General features: G+C 42.1%; 1 protein-coding gene and 1 long non-coding RNA gene across 7 annotated transcripts in view; one reads left to right on the top strand and one right to left on the bottom strand.

Annotated features, from left to right (window-relative positions):
- Positions 1 to 4,525: 4,525 nt before the first annotated feature.
- On the bottom strand, positions 4,526 to 23,748 carry LOC144454471 (uncharacterized). Of its 6 annotated transcripts, XR_013482881.1 has the most exons (6): positions 23,474 to 23,748; positions 21,766 to 21,818; positions 21,045 to 21,301; positions 15,173 to 15,344; positions 12,557 to 12,694; positions 4,526 to 5,703 (listed from the first exon to the last, which is right to left on the bottom strand). It is a non-coding gene; the product is annotated as an uncharacterized LOC144454471 (long non-coding RNA). The 6 variants fall into 6 exon arrangements; XR_013482882.1 differs by lacking the exon at positions 21,766 to 21,818 and having other exon boundaries at positions 23,474 to 23,747; XR_013482879.1 differs by lacking the exon at positions 23,474 to 23,748 and having other exon boundaries at positions 21,766 to 22,120.
- BCOR (BCL6 corepressor) overlaps positions 20,655 to 24,437 on the top strand; it is a 152,736-nt gene continuing 148,953 nt past the window's right edge. The window contains exon 1 of the mRNA XM_020967109.2: positions 20,655 to 20,792. The gene's annotated coding sequence lies outside the window, so the exon portion shown is untranslated. The remainder of the gene's footprint in view (positions 20,793 to 24,437) is intronic.

The following is a 24,437-nucleotide window of genomic DNA, read 5'->3' on the forward strand; positions in this document are numbered from 1 at the left end:
CTGACAGATTGAAGCCCTCATGGAAGTCATTTTCATACTGTTGTTGGAAAAAGTTTAAGAGGTCATCCTACTCAACCTCTTATCCCATGTAGTTCTCATTTCTTTGAAGATTCCAAACAATTGTGATAGTAAAGTATAATTTGTGACTATTGTCTGTGTAAAAAAAAAATGTTTTCCCATCTTCAACCAAGGTGATGTCAGCAGGGTGTCGTGATTTTCTCCAGTTTCTTTCTGTGGCATGTGTTTAGGACTAAAGGGTGGTGGTGATGGGCCAAGGCTGAGATTTAGATCAGCCATAGGATAAGGAGGTAATGCACCAAAGAAAAGAAGACAGTGTAGAGTTGAACTGGTTCACCCATTGGTCCAGTCGAGGAAAGGAGAGAGTATAGCTGGTGCAAGAGTGATGGCCTGGGAAAGAACTGAGGGGTAGAGGGTTCAGAGGTTACAGTTTGGATGAAGAACAGAGTTTGGGGTTTGGAGGCAGAAGGAGAGGTAGAATGACAATAAATTTTAATCATATAAGGGACATGAACCTATTTATTTAAGCTAATGGCAAAGAGAATTTGGAGACTTTATATAGATTAGAATATGACAAAAAATACATGAGTGAATTTTTTTTTAATTTGGAAGTGAGAGCTCTTCTCTCAAAACAAGTGAAAGGCCTTGATCTCATCCAAAAGAAAAATCTCTGAAGTCCTAAGAAAGACAAGCTGGAAATCAAGGACATTTGAGCAATCAGTTTCACACATGTCTGCAACTTCCAAAATCATCTCACTCTCTTAAAAAATGCTGAACCCTATGTGTCTCTCCCCAAAGAAGCTCTGCTAACAACTCCACATTGTATGCAGATATTCAACATCATATCTGTCCTTTCCAAAGATCAGGAGTCACATTGCCTTCTTCATACAAACAGGAGGTCAGAGCAGGGGTACATTGGTAAATATTTAACAACCAGCTCAGAAAAAGATACATACACATGATATACTTTTAAGTAAAATTGATGTTATCAACAATTTCTCCACCACTTTCTTAAGTCTAAACAATCTACGAAACAATCAATCAAGCCAAGATTTGTAGCTTTTACTACAAGGTCTAAATACTCAACATTGAAAACTCAACAATCTGCTCTCCTGAGCTTGTTCCAGCTGGCTCCAGCACACTCCTGGATCAGAGGTATGCTACTTACTACCTGTACAACCGTTGGCAAGTCCCTTACCTTCTCTTGGCCTCAGTTTCCCCACCTGTAAAACCACAACATTGGACTAGTGGTCTCTAAGGTCCTGTCCAACCCTTATGTCTAAGATCCCAGGAGCTCTAATAGCCCTAATAGCCACTTTTATTTACCCTGAGCTGGATATTTGTTATAGGAAGTGATACCTCCAATGTAGTAACAGATCCATCCATACACAACTTCCTATCTGCCACCTCTATCCCTTTGCACAGACTGTCCCCCATGCCGAAATGCTTTTCTTACCCACTTCCACCTCTTGGAAGCTCCTTTCCAGGCTCAGCTTAAATGCCACCCCCTTTAAAAAGGAAATTTCTTGCAAATTAAAACAATTCTGAAGAACTACCTTATGCCTATTAGATTGGCCAACAGGACAGAAAAGGTAAATGACAACTTTTGGAGGGGATGTGGGGAAAATGAGACATTAATGCATTGTTGCAGAGTTGTAAACTGATTCAACCACCCTGGAGAGCAATTTGGAACTATGCCCAAAGAGCTATAAAAATGTACATACCCTTTGACCTAGCAATAATACTCCTAGATCTTTATCCCAAAAGAGATAAAAACCAAAAAGGAAAAGGACCTACATGTACAAAAATATTTATAGCAGCTCTTTTCTGGGGGCAAAGAATTAGAAATTGAGGGGATGCCCATCAATTGGGGAATGGCTGAACAAATTGTGGTATGTGGTTATGATAACATGCTATTGTACTATAAGAAATGTTGAGCAGGATGCTCTCAGAAAAACCTGGAGACACTTGCATGGGTTGATGCAAAATGAAATGTACAAAATAACAGCAATATTATTAGATAATCAGCCATTAGATAATGGCTTAGTTATCCTCAGCAATACAACAATCCAAGACAACTCCAAAAGACTTATGATGAAAAATGCTATCCATCCCTAGAGAAAAAACTGATGGTGTCTGAATACAGATTAAAGCATACTTAAAAAAAAAAACTTTTTCTTGTGTTTTTTTTGTCTGGGTTTTCTTTCACAACATGACTATTATGAATATGTTTTGCATGACTACACATGTATAATCTATATCGAATTGCATGCCTTCTCAACAAGGTGGGGTGGGAAGGGAGGAAGGGAGAGAAATCTGGAACTCAAAGTTTTAAAAATGAATGTTTAAAATACTTTTTAAATATAACTGGGGGAAAATAAAATGCTAAATAGAAAAAAAATAAAAAGGGTATTTCTACTTAGCCTAGTTGTTAGCTCTCCCTACCCAATTACTTTGTATTCATTTGCATAGGTACACACACATATTATATATGTATTATACCTATGTGTATGTATTGCCTGTATTTCCTTGTCTGTGAACAAGTTGTATTCCTCCACTGACCCTTGCCCCAGCAGAATCCATGTTTCTTGAGGGCAGGAGCTTTCTCTTTTTTCTATCTGTCTCCCTGAAGCTTAGCACAGGTTCTGGCACAGGGTAGACATTTAACAAATGCTTGTTAGCTGGCTGACCTCCTACTGACTAGCCCCCTTGGTCTACTCTATCCCTCTAACATGTCTTCTACCCAATTAAGTTGGTGCCAAATAAACAGAAGTACAAGCCACTCCTGATTACTAAGGTAGAATGTGAGACCTGAAGACACACAGGTGCGGGGCAGGGCAGAACCCGATCATAGTGAAGACTGTCCATTCAAACCTGAAATACCGCTGAATAGCTTTGACAAGGCTGAACCAATACTACACTCATTAGGCCCTGTATTCAGTTTTATTTATATTTATCTTCATTCTTGGGCACCAGGAGGTATGTAAGAATGTAGTCAAAAATTTTTTAAAAATTTAAAAAGAAAAAGAAAAAAAAATTTTTTTAAAAAAGAATGTAGTAGAATATAAGCTCCCCGAGGTCAATCTGCTTTTCATTTTATCTGCATCCCCAGCACCTAGGACAGGGTTTTTCCCCCAAAGAAGTTGCTTAACAAATGCCTGTTAGTTTAAATTGGATAGGTTGATGACCTCTCCACAGTTCCCCTGTGGGGAAACTAGTCCCAACAGGCTCTTATGTAGGCTGAGAAGTTACTGCCAAATATGGCCATCTTCTTTCGGCTTCCCTCTACGCTTGATTAAACCCAGCTAAGTATTCTGGCTCTGAAAGGGGGATGGACCCATATCCCGCAAGGCTGGTCCACCTACATTCTCTGCTCTCTCTTCTCACCCTCCTTAGGCAGCCCTGATGAAAGCGCTGCTCACGTGTCACAATAAACTAACTCACTACCAGCTGACACAGGGCTCTTTAAGATATCACAAATAAAATGTTTTAAATAAACGTTTTACATAAACATGTTTTAATGGTGCACTTTGTTTTTATAGCATAGTCATTTCTAGAAATACACCCCTTCTGCCTCATTCTCCCTCATTTAACTCCTGATTGTAACACAAAGAAAACAAACAAACAAAAATTGTAACAAAGGAAAGGTGAGCAAAAGTATCCTATTCAATGACCACAACTGACAATGTATACAACATTCTGCCCTAACAGTGCCTCACCTCTGCCAAGAAGAGGAAGATTCATTATCTGTTCTCCAGGAGGATGACTGGTGTTTCATTTGCTTAGAGTTTGGCTTCCTTTCAGTGATCTTTTCACTTCCACTGTTGTGGTAACTATGCATATTTTTCTTTAGGTTCTACTTAGTTTACTCTGCATTGGCTCATACAAACCTTTCTGTTTCTCTGAATTAACTCTGTCACTTTTTTTTTTTAGGCAATTGGGGTTAAGTGACTTGTCCAGGGTCACACAGCTAGTAAGTGTCAAGTGTTTGGTCTGAGGCCGCATTTGAACTCAGGTCCTCCTGACTGGTGGTTCTATCCACTGGTGCTCTATCCACTGCACCACCTAGCTGCCCCTGTCACTTCTTATTGCACAATAATATTTCAGGACACTTCAAGCAGTTGTGATAATGTTTCCAGCCTGAGTTTAAATCTGGTCTCACGGGGCAGCTAGATGGCAAAGTGGATAAAGCACTGACCCTGGAGTCAGGAGGACCTGAGCTCAAATCCAACCTTAGACAAGATACTCACTAACTGTGTGACCCTGGGTAAATCACTTAACCCCAACTGCCTCGCCATTAAAAACAAAACAAAACAAAACAAGCCTGGCCTCAGATACTTACTAGCTGTGTGACCCTGGGCAAGTCACTTAACCCTGTTTGCCTCAGTTTATTCATCTGTAAAATGAGCTGGAGAAGGAAATGGCAAACCACTCCAGTATCTTTGCCAAGAAAACCCCAAATGGGATCACAAAGAACTGGATACGACAGAAACCACTGAACAATAAATAAATGTTGATTGAGTTTAATTGTTCATGGAAGAGAAGATGAAAGATTGGTGAGCAAAGCTAGTTATGCCCTCTTTTTGGCTCCCACCTTCACTGGGCATCCTCCAGGTCTTCTTTTCAGGCATGAGTTTCCCCCAAGTAAAGCCTTTGGCTCCACAGCTTGGAAAGGAGATTCACCTTTTTTTTTTATAGCAGTCTTTTTTTATTGGGACATAAAATCTAGGCCCTTCATCTGCAGGGCACAGAAGTCAAATAATCTGTTATTGGAAAAAAAATTATGTGTTATATGCTTTAATTTTTATTTATTTGTCTTTCTGAGTCTATTTTTTTTAAAGTTTTATTAATTTATTTTGATTTATCAATAATCACTTCCATATGCTTTTGAGTTTAAAATTTTTCTCCCCCTTCCTCCCCACCAACCTCCCCAAGACGGTGCACAATGTGATACAGGCTATAGATTTACATTCCTATTAAACATATTTTCACATTAGTGGTGTTGTAAGTAAAAATTAAAACCAATAGGAGGAACCATCAGAAAGGAAACAAAACTCAACAGAAGAGAAAAAAATAGCAATTCAACTTTCGTAGTTCTTTCTTTGGATGTGGATGGCATTTTCCATCATGAGGCCTCTGGAGATGTCTTAGATCCTTGTATTGCTGGGAAGAGTTAAGTTTATCAATTTTAGTTATCGCACAAGGTGGCTGTTATTGTGTACAACTTTCTCTTGGTTCTGCTCACTTCACTCAGCATCAGACCATACAAATCTTTCCAGGTTTTTCTGAAGTCAGCCTGTTCATCATTTCTTATAGCACAATAGCATTCCATTACATTCATATACCACAACTTGCTCAGCCATTCCCCAATTGATGGGCATCCTCTCAATTTCCAATTCTTTGCCACCACAAAAAGAGCTGCTATGAATATTTTTGTACGTGTGGGTCCTTTTCCCATTTGTTTGATCTCTTTGGGATATAGCCCTAGAAGTGCTATTACTGGCTCAAAGGGTACACACATTTTTATAGCCTTTTGGGCATAGTTCCAAACTGTTCTTCAAAATGGTTGGATCAGTTCACAACTCCACCAACAATGCATTAGTGTTCCAATTTTCCCACATCTTCTCCAACATTTACCATCTTCCTGTTTTGTCATGTTGGCCAGAGATTCACTTTTCAAACTAGCTAAGGGGAGAACAAAAGGAAGAGAATGTACTTTAAAGCAACTGACTCAGACAGGTAAGGCAGATAATTTACAAACTCTTCTTCAATTAAGGAATCTGTTTTTCTCTCAGCTTTGTGGAGCTATAAAAATGTGTATGAATAAAATCACTTTTCTGGCACTGAGGCCAGTCAGTAGGGAACGCCTCAAAGCAAAATAGTAACAGAATCTAGAGATTGCCCCTCTGTGTGCCTGGCTGACCCTAGCCTCACTTCAGGCTATATTTAATACCCACCCATCCCCCAAGGGATTAAATCAAGTACACAAATCAGTACTTGCAGGAGGGGCTACAAGGACTTAGAGAAATCAGTTTCTTTTCAAACAACTGTCAAAACAGAAAGTGAAACAAACACACAAGAAAAACATAATAATATGAGGATACAAACTTGGAATTCTCCCAGGAGATGCTGAGTCAGAGTAAAGCAAGGGACAGGAAAGGAGGTTGTGACAAATTTTGTTCTCTGCGCCAGACACACTGCATCTGTTCCATGGGGCTTCCACATCATTCGGTTACAGACCTTTTCTTACCATCCTGGCATTTTCCCTCCTTCCACTATGCTCATGATTACTGCAGTGTCTGAAGAAGTGGCATCATGGGGCAACAATGTCCCCACCTTCTTGAGGGATCTTTCTCATCATCTCTCATCCTCTCACATCCCCTCTCAAGTAGCTTCTCATCTACCGCACTTAAGAAATGGAAGAGTCTGAGTTCTCCAGGGGCTCAAGCACATAGACATTGGGCAATTACTGTCTGCCCCTATCCAAACTGTTCAGTCACGTTTGACTCTGTGACCTCGTGGACCCTAATAGCACACCAGGCCTTCTACCCTCCACTATTTCCCAAAGTCTGTCCAAGCTCATGTTCATTGCCTCCCTGACATTATCCATCCGTCTGACCCTCTGCTGTCCCTTTTTCCTTTTGCCTTCAATCTTTCCCAGCAACAGTCTCATTATGTAGGCAAAGTATTTAAGCTTCAGCTTCAGCATTATGAATAGTCTGAATTAATTATTATTAATTACCCTATTAATATTCAACTATCTCCCAATTTATGGGCACCCACTTAGTTTCCATTTCTTTGCTACCAAAAAATGTCCTGCTATGAATATGTCAGTATATATCATATCTTCATTTCTGCCACTGAACCAGTATGAGATTGCTGGGTGAAAGGGTATGAAGAGTTTAGTTAACTTTTCTTGAATAATTCTGAATTGATATCCAGAACAGTTGAATCAGTTCAAGGCTCCAACAACAATTAGTGGGAATATCTTCCCATAGCCCTTCTAACATTGGCAATTCTGGTTTTTGTAATCAGTAGTGGAAAAGAGCATGTTAATGTGGGATGAACTACTCTCTTTTGTTTTAAGCCTCTATTTTGAGATTAAGAAGTAGTTATGTAAGTTGTTTTCCTGTAATAAGAAAAGGTCTTGAGTAGTATAGTTTGGCAACAATGTGTGTGTGTCCTGACAATCTGGTAAACAACTACTAATGACATTAGCGTCCTCCAAGTTTGGTAAATAACTGATGAACTTTCACTAATGATGCTAGGAAATTAAAGCTTTGATTGATAGTCTACTTCATTATAAGCTTAGATAATTGATCACCCATCAGAACTTAGATGTAACTTATAAATGTCATTAGTCAGAACTATTAAAAAAAATCAGAGGCCTCAGCCTGAGTAGCCACCATAACTTACTCCCACACACTCTCTGAACTTGGAGATTTAAGCATTCCATGTTCATTCAAGAGCAGTGCTGATTGATTGAGATTTGCCAGAGCACCACCTTTGATGGAGATACATGGCCTAACAGAAAGGGAACCTTGTCCTCAGCTCTGGTATGAGTCAGGCCTACCAGGAAGGACCTGTAGGAATCAGGTTGGTGGTTTGTTCCTGGAGGGGTTGATGTTTGTATTGTTTGCATGTGCTGATTAATAAATTTTGATTGCATGCATCTGTCTAATTGGTGTTTGTCACACTAGTTAGTATAGTAATGACAAATCCATTTTAAGCGTACTTCATGTATTACATAATCTTTGCAAATTTGCAAATGGTGAGGTGAAAAATCAAAGCTATTTTACTTCGCATTTCTCCAACTATTAACCCAACAAACAACATTTGATAGTCTTTTATCTGTCATGACACTAGATAATATATATATACATATACATGTGTGTATACACGTATATATGTATTTGTGTATATGCATGCATACATACATACATAACAAATAAGAGAGAGAAAGATGTTTTGAGACAAAGAACTCCTTAAGGAAGCTAGCTCGCTGCTTCCGCCATTGCTAACACCCTAACAATTCCTGGGCAGCAGTCTTTCTAAAGTTTTCTCTCATCCAAAGGCCAGAATATCAACTTGGTCATTCTGAATACCCTCACAGAAACTTCCTTTCCAATTACAGACCTTCTCCTTCTCTTAATGTTATTAAGACCACCCATCATTTCCTCTGAGGCATTTTTCAATATTATAGTGTATTTTCACATCTCCTATATATATTTATGAGATTGTTTGATGGCTCAAAGTGAGCATAAATAGCAATTGTTTCTGTTTTGGCCGAAAACCCTGAGGATCTTCCCCTCTCAGTTTGATTTTTTTTTTGAGGAGGCAAACTAGACCATCTTTTGCCTCAGTTCTTACCTAGCCTTAAATCATATCACTGAATGAGTGTTGCCTCAGACAGACTGAGACTTGGGAAAGACCTTAGCTTAAAAAGGTCTTCCACTGCATCAGGGGTCATCTCCAGCCATCCTGATCTATGTCTTGCCATTGGACTCAGATGATCCTGGAAGAAAGAGTGAGGCTGCCTCACTTAAATCCAATTCACTTGCAAGTCAAGACATCACCCTCCTGACATCATTGGTCTTCTTCGAGAACAAAAGACAAAAAACAGTAACAATCCATGAAGCCTAGTTAATTTTCCACTTTAAGACTGTGCTGCTTATAGCACAAGTGACGCTTCACCTTTCCACTGCTTGCTACCTCAAGTTAGACGGGCAAGCCAAACACGCCCATCATATCTTCAAATAATTTTTGTGTTATTATGTCTCTTTTTTTATTTTTATTTTTATTTATTTTTATTTTTATTTTTTTCCATATGCTTTTGAGTTGAAAATTTTTTTCTCCCTTTTTCTCCCCCCCCCACCCTCCCCAAGACGGTGCACAATCTGACATAGGCTTTACATTTACATGCCCATTAAACATATTTTCACATTAGTGAAGTTGTAAGTAAAAATTAAAACCAGTAGGAGGAACCATTAGAAAGATGAAACCAAAACTCAACTGAAGGTAAAAATAAGTGAAAGCGATTCGACTTCCATAGTTCTTTCTTTGGATGTGGACAGCATTTTCCATCCTGAGGCCTCTGGAGATGTCTTAGATCCTCATAATGCTGAGAAGGGTTCAGTTTAACATTCTTAGTCATTGTATTATGTCTCTTTTCACTAGGGTGATTATATTAAAGCAGAATTCTGCTAAATTAACTAACCATTCCTCTCTAGGAAACTGACCTTTCTACACAAACTATGTGAAACTGACTTTTAACCAGTTCCCATTCACAGCCTACTCTCCCATTCAAACGGACAACAACACTGGGGAGCTGGGAAGATTTCCAGGCCACCATTCAAGAAACTAAAGGTACATATAAATGATGGAATGAATAGCACTGGACATCTGGGAAATACCTATAGGTAGAAACCAGAGAGGAGAAGGAAATGGCAAACCACTCCAGTATCTTTGCCAAGAAAACCCCATGGACCATTTTGGCATGCTATGGTCCACAGAGCCATGAAGAGCTGGACACAACTGAACAACAAAGGTAACCAGGGGCAACTCTACCCAGAATCTTTATTCCGATCATCCCTGATGGAAACAAGAAAATAGAACAATATGTAGATCTTCCCTTTAACTTAAACCATGAACCTACTGGTGTGGAGAAGCAATGTTAGAGATAAAGTACTAAACAGAGAAGTCAGGAAACCTCAGTTTGAATCTCTGCTCTGACACTACATGACATGTGTATTTCTAGGAGAATATGCCCAAAGTTTAGGGAGGAAATATTTTGTCATTACCCTTCTTACATTGCTATTTCAATAAATGCCTCTGCTTTGAGTTAATTTTGCTAATTCAAAGACTATTAAAGGTAAACTCAGTGATGGGGACTTATGAAATATCACTTTTAGAGTATAGAACCAAAGGGTACCTTGAACCAGGAATAGTTGAACCTCTGAGTTTGAATTGTACGGGTAGTTCAGAGAGGATGCCACACAAGTGAGAAGATAAAAAGTATATGCAAATCATATCAAGGGGGAAGTATACTAATAACTGGAGGAAGCAGAGATCAGGAAAGGCCTTATGTAGAAGATGGCACTTGAGTTGTCTTTTGAAAGCATGTCGTAGATAAACTTGCAAAGAATAAGTTTGGCCTTAGAGACCAGATGTGAGGAAAACACCTTTTTTACTCTTTGGGGAGAGGGGGGAAGAAGGAAAAGTCCATAGGTGTGGAACATTGAATATAATGTCAGATTTTTTTTAATGTACTACTTGGTTTTACTGTTATTCTGTATTTTTTCTTCTGTTTATTAAAAAAAATGCCTTTGTTATAAAGGATATTTTTCTGGGAGGGGGATTAAAGGAACAGTTTCAGAGAAACCTGAAAAGCCTTGTATTAACTGATGCAGAGTGAAGCAAGTAGAATGAGGAGAACATTTGATACAATAACAATATGGTAAAAACAGCCAGCAAGAGAAGCCAAGATGTCAGAGTGGTAGGAAGCTTTGCAACGAGCTCCACTTCACAGTCTTCTCCAAACACATCCAGAAAATGTACCAGATGCAAATTTTGATGGGGAAATCAAGAAAATTCACAGTGAATCATTTGTCTAGACAAATCTGGCATAGGAAGACAGGGAAGTCTGGTGACATTGGGGATAGCCTGAGACAGGCACATACCACTTGAGAAGTGCTGCAGTCCTCAGGGAGAGGCAATACATGAGGTCAACAGGGCGGGCACTCTGACAGAGACAGCTGGCAGCTTTGTCACCTACCACCCAGTTCTGGGTGACAGATCCAGGGCAGACTGAGAAGGAAACTTGCCCAGAGCAGTGTCATTCCTGGACAGGGAGGCCTTGAGTGTGTGCCAGGAAAGGAAGATGTTCAGAAACCAGTAACAGAAGAAATAGCCCTGGGGGCAGCTAGGTGGCACAGTGGATAGAGCACCAGCCCTGGAGACAGGAGAACCTGAGTTCAAATCCAGTCTCAGACACTTGATACTTACTAGCTGTGTGATCCTCAGCAAGTCATTTAACCCCATTGCCTAGCCAAAAAAAAAAAAAGAATGAAATAGCCCTGTGGCTCAGAACCTAAGCCAGAGCAGGGTCTCTAGTCTGGTCTACAGAGGAATAACTAAGGCACAAATCAATGGCCAAAAGAGCCTACAGTTCTGCCACTCTGAGCCAACAGAGCTGTCCAGCTGGCTATTATTTGCAGAGTCCAGTAACAGTTTACTCTCATACAGACTCAAACCCAAGTCAGGAATTTGCAGAGATCGGACCAGGGTGGTTTACTTTGCCTTGTATCAGACTATTTTGGGAGCACTGAAGGCTTGCAGATTCCTAGTCTGAGCTTCCCTTAAGATCTTAGAACAACACTCAATACCCCAAGGAAGCAACAACAGGACCAGTCCAGACCTTTTCTGGGCCTCAGTTTCCTTAACTGTAAAAATGAGAGCATTGGACTAGATGCCTTCTAAGGTTTTCTAGTCCTAAATCTCTGATTCTGTAAACTATAATGGAATGGTAGTGGAGAAAGCAAAGGACTAAGTCAAGAAATACTAATTAACTTTGTGACGCTGGAACAAATCATTTAACCTTTCTGGGCTTTTTACTTGGCTCAACTAGAAATGCAAAAACTACTTTAGATGATCTAGGTCTCTTCCAACTCCAACACCATGAGATCCATTTCAAATGATCTCTAAGGTCCCTTACAGTTTAAATTGTCTATTTCAGGACCCAACCTAAGTCCCACCTTTGCCATAAAGTCTTCCAAAATTACTCTGATACATATGGCTATCTCTCTTCTTTGACCCCCTAAAGTATGTTCTTGACTATATTTGAAATTTGGCACTCAACTATATACTTATGATGATAGGATCTGAGTCTGGGAGGAACCTTATGTGATTCATAGGGAGTTAGATGGCACAGTGGATAGAATGCTGGCCCTGGAGTCAGGAAGAGTTCAAATTTGTCCTCTGACACTTACTAGTTGTGTGACCTTGGGCAAGCCCCTTAACCTCCTTTGCCTCAGTTTCCTTATCTGTAAAATGAGATGGAGAAAGAAATGGCGAACCACTCCAGCATCTTCACCAAGAAAACCCCAAGTGGGGTTACAAAGAGTTGGATATGCCTGAAAACCACTGAACAACAACAACAAAAATATGATTTATATGCATGTTGTGTTTCATTATAAACTCCTTGAAGGATTAAACCATATCATATAATTCTATTGTGTCCCCCTCAATGTGCCCAGCACTCAAATACCTGTTGAATTAAATTCCTAATTTGAAGCAAGCCCAGGCGATCCAAAACTTTACTGATATGTGTTAAAGATCTCAGAAATATTAATAGTATTTTGTGTCATTCTATCTACTCCCCAGCCTCTGTCCTTTGGCTCGGGAGCTGAGAGGACTAGGAATTTTCTCTACTCCAAAACTAATCAGAGCTCCACTTGCACACTTATACTGGTCTAGTCATGCCGCTACCTGAATGCCACCACCTCCTTTGCCAGCAAGAGTAAAGAGGAATAAAACTCACTGCCTGATTCTCCTCTCCCTCCAGGGAAAGCACAAAGCAGCCGAAAGCAATAACAGCAGCCCAGTGTAAAAGGGTAGACTTCTGTCTTTGTAGTCCTTGGTTTCCGTGCTGAGACTTCCTGCAGAGACATTCGTCAGCCTTGCAGATAAATACAGAGAGAGAGAGAGAGAGAGAGAGAGAGAGCACAGCTTAAAACATTTTTATAAGCTTCTTCTCCCAAGCTGTATACATTAAATAAATCAAAGCAGTATCCTGAACCTCTACCTCTGGTCTAACATCTTTTGTTACTGGTTCCGCACTCTCACACATGAGGAAACAAGTGCTTTTCTGAAAGGCTGTTTTCCATTTATAAACATGATAAAGGTAAGGGACCCAACTTTGGGGCTCAAGTCTTGCTGAATCACATCAGCTTCCTAGGAAATTCTATTGCAATCCCATCTCAGATCTATCTTGGAGGACCTTACCTTTAGGTCCATGGCTTTCTCCTTTCCAACCTCTCTAAACTTTCTATGTTCAATGAACTCCCCAAGTGAAGTGCTTGGTCCTCCTGAACTCATCAGAAATGTAATGGAGAACCAATCAAACTACCAAAAAATTGTTTTATATAGCTGGAAAAAACAATAACAAAATTCACCTGGAAGAACAAAAGGTCCAGAACATCAAGGGAACTAATGAAAAGAAATGCAAGGCAAGGTGGCCTAGCGGTACCAGACCGTAAATTGTATTATAAAACAGCAATCATCAAAACTACTTGGTACTGGCTAAGAAATAGAGTGGTGGATCAGTGGAATAGGTTACCTAACCTACTGCAAGACATAACAGTCAATGACTATGCTAATCTACTATTTGATAAATCCAAAGACTCCAGCTTCTGGGATAAGAAATCACTATTTAACAAAAACTGCTGGGAAAACTGGAAAATAGTATGGCAGAAACTGGACATAAACCAACATCTTACATGCTATACCAAGATAAAATCAAAATGGGTACAGGATTTAGATATAAAGACTGATACTATCAGCAAACTAGGAGAGCAAGGAATAGTTTACCTTTCAGATGGAGAAGGGAAGAATTTATGACCAAACAAGAGACACAAACCATCATGAAATGCAAAATGGATAATTTTGATTTACATGAAATTGAAAAATTTTTGCACAAACAAAGCCAATGCATCCAAGATTAGGAGGGAAGCAGAAAACTGGGAAATAATTTTTACAACCAGTGTCTCTGATAAAGGCCTCATTTCTAAAATATATAGAGAACTGAGCCAAATTTATAAGAATACAAATCATTCCCCAATTGATAAATGGTCAAAGGATTTGAACAGGCAGTTTTCAGAGGAAAAAAATTAAAGCTATCACTAGTCACATAAAAAAATGTTCTAAATCACTATTGATTAGAGAAATAAAAATCAAAACGACTCTGAGGTACCACAACACACTTATCAGATTGGCTAACATAACAAAATAAGACAATGATAAATACTGGAGACAGTGTGGGAAAATTGGAACACTAATACATTGTTGGTAGAGTTGTGAATTAATGCAACCATCCTGGAAAGCAATTTGGAACTATGCCCAAAGGGCTATAAAATTGTGCATACCCTTTGACCCAGCAATACCACTTCTAGGTCTGTATCCCAAAATGATCATAAAAATGGGAAAAAGATCCACATGTATAAAAATATTTATAGCAGCTCTATTGTAGTAGCAAAGAATTGGATATTGAGGGTATGCCCATCAATTGGGGAATGGCTGAACAAGTATGGTATATGAATGTAAGGGAATACCATTGTGCTATAAGAAATGATGAGCAGGCAGACTTCAAAAAAATCTGGAAAGGCTTGTATGGACTGATGCTGAGTGAAGTGAGTAGAACCAGGAGAACATTGTAGACAGTAACAGCCACATTATTTGACGACTGACTTTGACAGATTTGGCTCTTCTCAGCAATGCAAGGATCTAAGACAACTCCAAAAGACTTATGATGGAAAATGCTATCCACATCCAGAGAAAGAACTATGGAGTCTGAATGCAGATGGAAGCATGCTATTTGCTCTCCTTTTCCTTTGTTGTTTTGTTTTACTGCTTCATTCTCGTGGTTCCTCCCATTAGTTGTAATTGTTCTTTTCATCATGACTAATGGGAAAATATGCTTCATATGAATGTAGAAGTAGAGCCCATATCAGATTGCGTGCAGTCTTGGTGGGGGCAGGGGAGGAGAAAGAGTGGGGGAGAAAATTTAAAACTCAAAATCTTATGGAAGTGAATGTTGAAAACTAAAAATAAAAAATTAATTATTTTTAAAAAACAATACTAATGATCCTTAAAAAAAAATAAATGTAATGGAGGTCATTGGGATTGAATGAGTTCTCTCTCTCATACACTCATACCCCCCTCACCCCCCACCCCCCCACACAGAGCTTACTACACAAAATCAAGGATTGGAAGGGACCTTAAGAATCTCTTAGTCCAACCCTTGAATTTTACAGATGAGGAAACAATCCCAGAGACGTGAACTGTTAGCACAAGTAAATAAAAAAGGCAGAGCCAGGATTTGAATTCAGTTTGTTTCCATCTAAATCTACCATTCTTTCTGCTAAACTATATTTCCTACCTTGGTTCATGAGCCTGCTTGGTACCTTGGATCCAGAGATACCTTCTTCCCATCCTCTCCAATAGTGCCATTTGTCAGTGTGATTCTGCAATCTGCTCACTCTTTATTTTTCTACTCTTGCCAACAGACACTTCAGATCACTGAAGCACATTTCTAGGGTAATTTTATGAGGCTAAAACCAATAACAAAATTAAAAAATAATATATTAAAGTAAGATAATTAGAAGTATGAATAAAAGTACCTTATCCCAGAATAAGAAGGATTAAAACTTCCTAAATTGTTCTATCTCACTACAATTCCACAAGTCTACCTTGGTCTATGATCTCTGGGCTAGGAGGTCCAATACAAGCACACATGCCTCCCTCATGTCTCCTGAAGAGAACACCTTAGATCAAAGTCAGAACTAATAGAACAATTTACTCAATGACCAAAATAACATAAAGGAAAACAACTATGACAGACTTCAGGGCTCTCATTAATGAAGCAATCAATCTTGGACCAAAGGGGACTGACTGTAGCATGCCTTCCTCAAATCTTTCAAAAGAGGCGGTTGACTGCAGATGCAGAATGTAGCATACATCTTCAGACACAGCCAAGTACTGATCTGTTTCAAGAAGGGGTTCTGTATGTGGAGGGGGTGGGGGAAAGGGTAGTCTATGGGAAGAAACAATGACTTTTTTTTAAAAATCAAGAAAGCATTTTAAAAAGAGGGAATGGCACTTCAGAACAGTTTCAAACCAAATGAATGAGATGTCACTCATTCATATCTTCCCTTCTTGCTTTATTTTTAGGCAGTCATGAGGCTTCCTTTCCAAACCAAAGTTAAAACAGTCAATCATTCACCAAGCATTTATTAAGTAGCTAGCATATTCCAGATAGTGTGCTGGCTGTTGCCCTCAAGGAGCCTACATTCCACTGGCATTCTGTCAAGGATGTATAAAATAGATAGTATCCCCATTATTTAGTACAGTGCCTGGCACACAGTATAATTAGTGCCTAATAAAGTCACGTTGAATTGAATTACTTTTTAAAAATCATAATAATTCAACCCAACATAAAGGTCACCTCTAAGGTTCACAAAAAACAATTCCTTTCCTTTACGAAGACAATCATCTCCTACTGAAGTAACCTGCAATTTTCATCTCATGCTACAATAAGCTACCCACAAAGGTCACACGGGAAAAGTTTTCAATATCAGATCAATAAATTTATAGGATTATTTGACAACAACTGCTGGAGGGTGGGGGTGGAGAGTGGCATGCCAGAAACTTTTCAAGCTAGCCAACATCAAACATTCTCTTTATGAGCACAAATTAAAGGGAAAAAAATTTGTTCAGGTTTAGTCCTAAAATGTACCTCTAATTTAAGCAGCAATCTGCACTAAGTGGTGACACACAAGAAATAACTGCTTAAATTATTCAAAAAAAACAATAGAAATAAGGTAACAATCCTTTTGTTGGGTAAAGTAAAAGCCAAAAAAAACTGCGAAAAAAATCACATCTGTAAGAGACAGAGACAGGGAGTGGGGGGAAGGAGAGGGAGAGAGAGACAGAGAGAGAGAGAGATTGATGTTGCAGTGGAAAGAGTGTTGGGTCTTAGAGAAACTAATTTTGAATGTCAACTTTGCACAGACCATGTGTGTGACTTTAGGCAAGTCGCTTCAGTCAAGTCAACAAGAATATATTAAATGCCTAATATGTGCCTGGTGCTGTGCCAAGTGCTGAGAATACAAAGAAAGGCAAAGAACAGATCCTGCTCTCAAGAAGCCCACAGTCATTAAAGACAACTCTCAAATAACTATGTACAAACTATGTATATATGTGTACACATATATATATACACACACTATGTGTATGTGTGATAAATTGGAGATAATCAACAGAGTGAAGGCACTAAGAAGAATCAGGCTACATAAACAGATCTAAGACTGTTTAGTTACTTCATCTAAACATGATATCAAGACTATATGATCATGGGACAGCTAGGTAGGTGGCCAAGTGGATAGAGCACAGGCTTTGGAGTCAGGAGGACCCAAGTACAAATCTGGCCACAGACATTTACTAACTGTGTGACCCTAAGTATGTCATTTAACCCAGATTGCCTCAAAAAAAAAATCTATGAGCTCAGTGCCCTCCCACATACATACACATATATGTGTGTGTATATACATATATATATATATATACATTTGATACAGTGACAGCTCAGCTCAGTCAGTAAACATACATTAAGCACTTACTCATGTGCCAGACACTGTGCCAAAGAAATAAGAAAAAGAAAAACTGTCCTTGACCTCAAGGAGCTTACAATCAATCTCTGAGGGTAACAAATAGGAAGATGAAAAGCTGGGAGGAGGGGAGTGGTACTGATCCAGGGTAAGTGATGGAGCAGTCTAATGTGGTGCAGCTGGGTGGAAAATGAAGTAATCACTGCCCTTGGGTACCCTCCTTAAATGGGGGAAGCTCCTGCCCTTCAGTCAAAGGACCTGCTGCTGACAGATTGAGGATGCTAACAGATTCAAAACCACTGCTTAAAGGGCTTCCTACAGGCAGCATAGAAGAGTAGAAACAACACTGAAATTAAAGTTAGAGGGCCTGGATTAAGATCCTCGCTTTGCTTCTTACTCTCTGTGAAACCTTGGAAAAGTCACTCATTCTTCGGAACTCAGTTTCTTCATCTGTACAATGAGGGGGTTGGACTACATGATCCTATGCCATTTCAGTCTGCATTAAAAAAAACAAACCGTTCAGCCTTTACCCCCACACAACCAGCTGACCTGTTTAGAGAGAGATGGTTAAGTGTGTTAGGCTGGGAGAGATGCAAGCCCTTTTAATGAGTAGCCGTTTTTGATAACACTTTTAAAAGCACATATATTTTACCTAACCCTGAAGAGAGATCTCTAGCACAGTCTTAATCACCAGTTAAAAACATAGAGATGAAATGTGGCTAAGGCCGAGTGGAATCCACTGTATATGCTCCAGCACGTTCAAACTGTGCTGGCTTAAGTTGTTTTTAGGGGAAGGGGTGGAAAGTAAGGCATTTCTAAAATAACAGATTTCTGGTCCCACTGAGGCCTTTAAAAATTAACTGGGAGGTTTGTTAAGGGGGAATCCTCATTTAGGGAGTAGGTAACCAACATAATGCATTAAAGGCCACCATCTGCCACCAGTTTTTTGCTGCCACCAACGATAGTCAGCATTTACTAAGTGGCTTGTAATTTCTGTAGTGCCCACCCCACCCCACCCAAACTCTACCCGGTACTGTGGCTGCAATCCTATGTGTTTTATTTGCCAGGCTGGCTTACTATACGAAAATGGCTCAATCCTGTTTAGCGCCAGGGATAATTTCCTTTTACTCTAAAAATCAGGTCAGCCCAAAGAAATGGAAAATATTTATGGGTGAGCCTTCTTTGTAGGTGGCTGCCTCGGTGTGTGTGCATACTGCCCAGCCGTTGTCTTCAGGAAACTACTGAATGTGGCTGAGTTACCACCGTGCCCTCTCCCACCACTCTTACCCTACCTCCCCAAATAAAAATATTCGGAGCCCAAGCACAAAGGGAAACTCTATTTCAGCTGTGCTTCGCTTGAGTTGAATGATGGAGCCCACGAAAGCAGGAGCCGGTTTGGCCGCGGGTCAGCGCTGTTCGCTTCCATTCTTTGCTCGGGAAGGGAAGAAGGGAAAAGGAGAGGACGCCTGGGCCAGAGAAGACCCTGGGTCTCCGCAGGACTTGTTTGTGCTCGGAAACAGGCGGCTCGGGCGGAAGCTTAGGTGGGGGCGGGTCACGTGCAGCAGCGGCTGCAGACTGTGCGGCTGCGGTTGGCTACAGCCCAGGCTCGGGACTAGAAATTAACTGGCCCGGCTCCTTTTGGTAGCGGAGCCCAGATCTGGAGTAGACTGGGTGTTTGGTGGAAGCCACCGACCCCGCCCCGAGTTGCTTGAGGGAAGAAAGGAGGCGTGGAAATGAGGGCTGGGGGAGGTTGAGGCTTGGGAACTGAAGCGCTCAGGGTCTCCTCTCATTCTCTAGAGGACCTCTTGTAAAAAGGAAATGTTTTTCTAAGCGCCCTCAGGTGCCTACGAGATTAGCGGGCAGAGAGGATAAGATAGGTTTTCTCACCCTGCTCTCCTCAGTGCCTGGGACTGGGAGGAGGAGGGTTGGATAGGGCGGGGTTGGAGGGAAGAGATGAAGCTATACAGGCTGGGGGGAGGGGGCAGACTGGGAGGGCGACCCTAAACGTTGGGATGGCTAACGGATGTTCGTTCCCTTCCTCACCCCCACCTCTCCTTCCTGCTTTTAAATCTCTAAATACTAAATTCCCCAATCCCTCCTTGCTTGTCCTGGGGCGCCCCATTATACGCAGTGAAGGATGCACACCCCTCCCCGCGGGCGGCCGCGCTCCCCGCCGCGCTCCAGCTGCTTCGCTGGGCTCTGGGCTGCCACAGGGGAGGTTGAAGAGTCCCCAGTTGCAGCGACTGTTTCCCGGCCAGCGGGTAGGGTCGTGGCTGCCAGCCTCCAGTCCTTCCTTTAGGGAAGGTACAGATAACACTCGCTGCAGCCCGCAAAGAAGCTCTTTTCCCCCTGTCGTAGGGGTGACAACAGACACAGAAAGCATACTCCTCCCAGATGCAGCCGCCGCCGTGTGCAAAGAACACTAGGCTTCAGGCTCGGGCTCGCTACCGCCTCCGCGAATGATCTAGCGAGCGAGAATGCCAGCAATTCCTCCTCCCTCTGGCTGGTGTGGGAGTCTAGGCGGGAGGGGCCGCGGAGAGAAAGAGGGAATACGGGAAAACCGTCTGCTGCTTCTCGGCACAGGGGAGCTGGGATCTGCCGAGACTCACAATCCAGTGTTGTGGGATTTTTGCTTTCGTGCGGGACGTCTTTGTGAAGGGAGGGGAAGTTGCAGTTGATATGTAAAGCTAGGATGAACACTCAACGCTTTCTCTTTCGAGGTTTGATAACCTCCGTGCCCACCTTGTCAATCTCCTTACAAACCTCGGATGAGGAACGAGTGTTATGCTTCTCTTCTCCCACTTAAAAGCTTGGGGAAGAAGGCGGGGGGGGGGGATTTTCCCAATAACCGCTTGAACTCTCCAGCATTTGGAGCCCACCAGCCTATGAATAGGATAGGAGAGGAAAGAAGAGAGAAACCTTTGCTTCTCCCAAGTCGGGGGGCTTCGGGGGGGGGGCCAGGCGAACATGTCCCAGACAGAAATGTACACACATACATTATTTTGCTTCGCAGTTTGGGGGTCTGGGGCAATAACCAACCACTCAAACTTTTCTTTCCCCAGAGTAGGGCTCTGAACACACAAGTCTCTTCCGGATGAATACGGGGGCGAGAAACACTGTCCTTTAGGCGAGGCTGGGAGAGCGATTGGGGGGGAAGGGAGAGAGGGGAAAACCTCTTGCAATTTCCTTCCTTGGCGAAGCTGGGAGGAGGGAAGAGGGGAGGGGGCCGAGACCACATGCACTTTCGTTTCTCACGGGCGGCGGCGCGTGTCACGTTGCGGCTGCAAATCTGCGTTTGGCAGCAGCGGCAGCCGCGGTAGCTCTGTGTGGAGTCTGGCTAGGGGTGAAGCGAGACGCCATTTGCATCCACAACACACTTCGCTCTCCGATCAGGTTCATGCGGGAAACTGGGGCGGAGGGGAGGGAGGAGGGGGAAGGGGGATTGTCGCCCGCTGCGGAAGCTTATTACGACAGTGACACTGATTAGATGCCTTGTTTGTACGTGCATAGAATAGGGGTGGGTCTTTTTTCTCCCCTCATCTTTTTTCTGGATATACTTTCTGTTTGGAAAGTTGCGGGGATTTAAAAAAAAATACTACACAGCTGCTGTCTTAAGGGCTAAATTATGCGAGCACGTTTGCTTACCCTGGGGGAGTAACGCATATAAGCCAATTCAGGGATTACAGCCGAGGCCCAGCGCCATAGAAATCCAGCCCTCAGTTTTTAATGAGCTTTTGAATCGGAGAGCGCTTCAAGGCGCTCATAAAGCCAAGACTCGATTTCCATCTGCCCCCGTTGCCTCCGTGTTCAGTTTGTCGGTGGAAACCTAGCGATCCGTGCAGAACTCCATGAGGGAGGGCTTGCTGCCAAGGGTGATCCGAAGCCAATTTTCCTGTCCGACCCTGACCAATGGAAAAAATGACGGTGTAGCTCCAATCAAACACCCCACTATCGTAAATGCGCCCAACCCCATGTCTAGTGCACGAACTCGGGCGCCTTTCAAATTAACCACAGGGGGAGGGGTGGGGAAAGAGAAGCAGTGAGGTTTGCCTTTGCCAGAGAGGCATGTTGGTGACTAAGAAAGGTGAATTCTCAATAGGATGAGAGGGATCTGTTCAAATCGTTGCATTAACTTCGTCCACCCAAATCCATGTTTATCCCAAGTGTGTTTCAAACACGATCAACATTCTTAATATTTACATCAGGCAGAGACGATAGTTCAGTTACGATTACTGTAAGGAGGCTTTGTTTATCAGTAAATCAAAAACATCGGGTTTCAGACTGGTACCAACGTGTAACTAGTGTTTACATACAACTAAAGATGGAAAACACTGGGCTACTTATTGGAGGGATCATCCTGACTTACTTTGTCTCTGTACCGATACTGTTCTTCCTCCTTCGCGCTCTCACCTCTGGGACCTTTAAATTCAATGGAGCCGAATAGACGCTTTTAAAAATCGCAGCTTTTAATTTTCGGTTTGCGTTCCCTCTTGTAGCCAACCCCCTTTACGACTACAGTATTCTCGGGTTCATCTTATCTGCTCCTGTTTGCTTTTACTTCAGAGGGAACGATAATAGATTATTTTACGTCCCTCTTCTCTCCCCCCCTCCGCACTTTGCACGTGCCTGAGGGGCCTTGGAGCCGGTGACTAGACAATGTGTTTCAGATCGTTCCCTCCGAGCTCTCTCTAGCACGTCACACCGAGTTGAAAAGGAGGAATTTGAACTCCTCTGATAATGCCCGAAAACTGGAACTATGACTAACTACTGTGGGGCAGTGTTTTTATTCTGAATGTGAAGGGCAAGAGAAATCAATCTGAAGGTTGGCAACCGCCGGTTTAGATTTGAAAGAGAACTATTCGGTCTGAAAGACCGCGAGGGGAGCAGGCAGCCCTCGGAAGCAGCCTGCGTCTTTGGTCTTTGTCTTTAGACAGAGAGGGCTCCAGTGTTCAGTACCGATAAAGATCTACAGAGAGCACACTTGACCAACACATTTCCATAAAATGTAGCGTTGTTCAGTTGGATAGCACCATGGCCGGACCACAGAAGTCCTGACTTTTTACTAGAAAAAAAAAAGGCCACCCAACGTCGAAATACAGAGATTTTAATTTTTTTTTTTTTTGCGGCCTCTTTGGAGTTGAGCAGCAATTACCTTCACTCTGGCCCAAAGTTGCCCTCCCCTCCTCCAAAACAAACAGCATTTTGTGTCTTAAGATTAAACTAAAAGTTATTAGAATAATAAAGTGAGTGGCTAAAGCACAAAGTTGGACCTTAGCGTTAGAAGGGGCCTAGTCCAACCCCCTCATTTTACAGATGAGGATACTGAGGCCTGAAAAGATTAGGTAGTTTGTGCAACATTACTATGATAGGGGCAGAACCAAGACCAAAAGAACCAGATCTGATTCACAGCCTCCAAATAAGAAACTTTTTTAATTGGAAAAGAGGAATTTCTTTTTACTATACAAACACTAACTCAGACTTTCCTTTGAATAGGAGAGTAAGAAAACATGAGAAAATCACGATTTAAAAGTTTTTAATTTCAAGAATCTGACAGCTACACTTGATCATTTATTTTGACTTAGATTAAACTGTCATTGTGGGTCTTCTAGAACTTAAAATATGTATCTTGAATGTACTGATACGTTTAGTTTGAACACAACAGATATTTCCCAACAAAGCCAAATTCTCTAATTTTTTTTAGGGGGCAAGGTACCCTGGAGAAGTATCAAGAAATGCATTCAAAAAGAGCTTTCCACCCTTGCCCTTTTCAGACCACTATCACCGAATGGACTAGTGGTTAGAAACTGATCACTACTGTCCAGACCCTCCGTTTTCTCCATCTGCTAACCTTCAGTTTCACCAAATGGTTGGGATTAAGGCCCTTTCTACCCATTTCCAAACCTGCAAAAGTCCAAAGTCAATCGGAAAGAATGCCAGGTGCCACTACCAGTCTGCATGAGAATACTCCTTCCCACCTTTTAAGCACACTCACACACAGTATGCTCTCCTTCGCATAGGCCTTCACCAGTCTCAACCTAGAAATTACACTTAAAAAGAAAAAGTGAGGTGGGTACCTGGAAGAGGGAGGGAAGTCCTCCAGTTTGTGGGCAGTTATATTCCCCCTCTGCTCCATCCCCGTCCACCTCCAGCCAAAAAGCCTCACTCAGAACTCTTGAAGTAAGCAAAAACTATGGGAACAACGGTAGAAAACATTATTAAGTAATTCTGGTTTCTCAGCACAAAATAAGTTTCCACTTCTCTAAAGATACAATAGTTTAGCCACCTACGAAGGCTATGTGAGAACTGAATTGTAAGGAGCACAGGGTAGTTCCCCTTGCTCCCAGAAAGCATACTACGGGCCTATAACTAGTTAACTCCCTAATGCTGAGTGTCAATGAACCTTGGCTTGAACGTCAGTAACTGCTTGCTAGCTGATGTCACTAATGCAGCGCAATATTGGGCTCCCGCTTTCCCCCTCCCCAGTTCCAGACTCCACTGAAACTGCTAGCTGCGGGCTAGAGACAAGGGGAGGACGGCGCTGCAGCTTCCTGACTGTTGGAGTCTGTAGTCCCGGGGCTTTCCCCTTCGCCGGAGCTAGCAAACCACAGGCGAGTTGGGACCCGGCAGCTGCAAGCCCGGGTCCTTTTACCTCAATTACGATTCGAGATGGTTGGTGTAGGGTTAGCAACACCACTCCCCCTTTTAAAAAAAATGCACGAAGATAGACAGGGCCTGTCAGCTGATATGACTGACTTTCCTATGAAGACCTTTGGGGAGTCCCTGAGGCACAGCCGGTGCCCCAGTTTCCTCTCTCCCCGGGCTGTGCCTTGCATCGCCTGCCTGTCGGGCGTAGCGGCGGGAGCGCGGAGCAATTGACTTATGAGGGCAGCTGGTGTTAGGGGCGGGGGGTGGGGTGGATTCCCGGGAGTGAGGAAGGGAAGTGAGTCAGGCCTGAGCTGCCCAGCATATCTTGACACCCTCCATAAACAGGACCCTGCACCAACTCCCGTAAGAATATACCCACATTCCCGTCGGTCC

Source organism: Phascolarctos cinereus, unplaced genomic scaffold, assembly GCF_003287225.1.
Source record: "Phascolarctos cinereus isolate Bilbo 61053 unplaced genomic scaffold, phaCin_HiC Scaffold_726;HRSCAF=1367, whole genome shotgun sequence".
Taxonomy (NCBI): Eukaryota; Metazoa; Chordata; class Mammalia; order Diprotodontia; family Phascolarctidae; genus Phascolarctos; species Phascolarctos cinereus.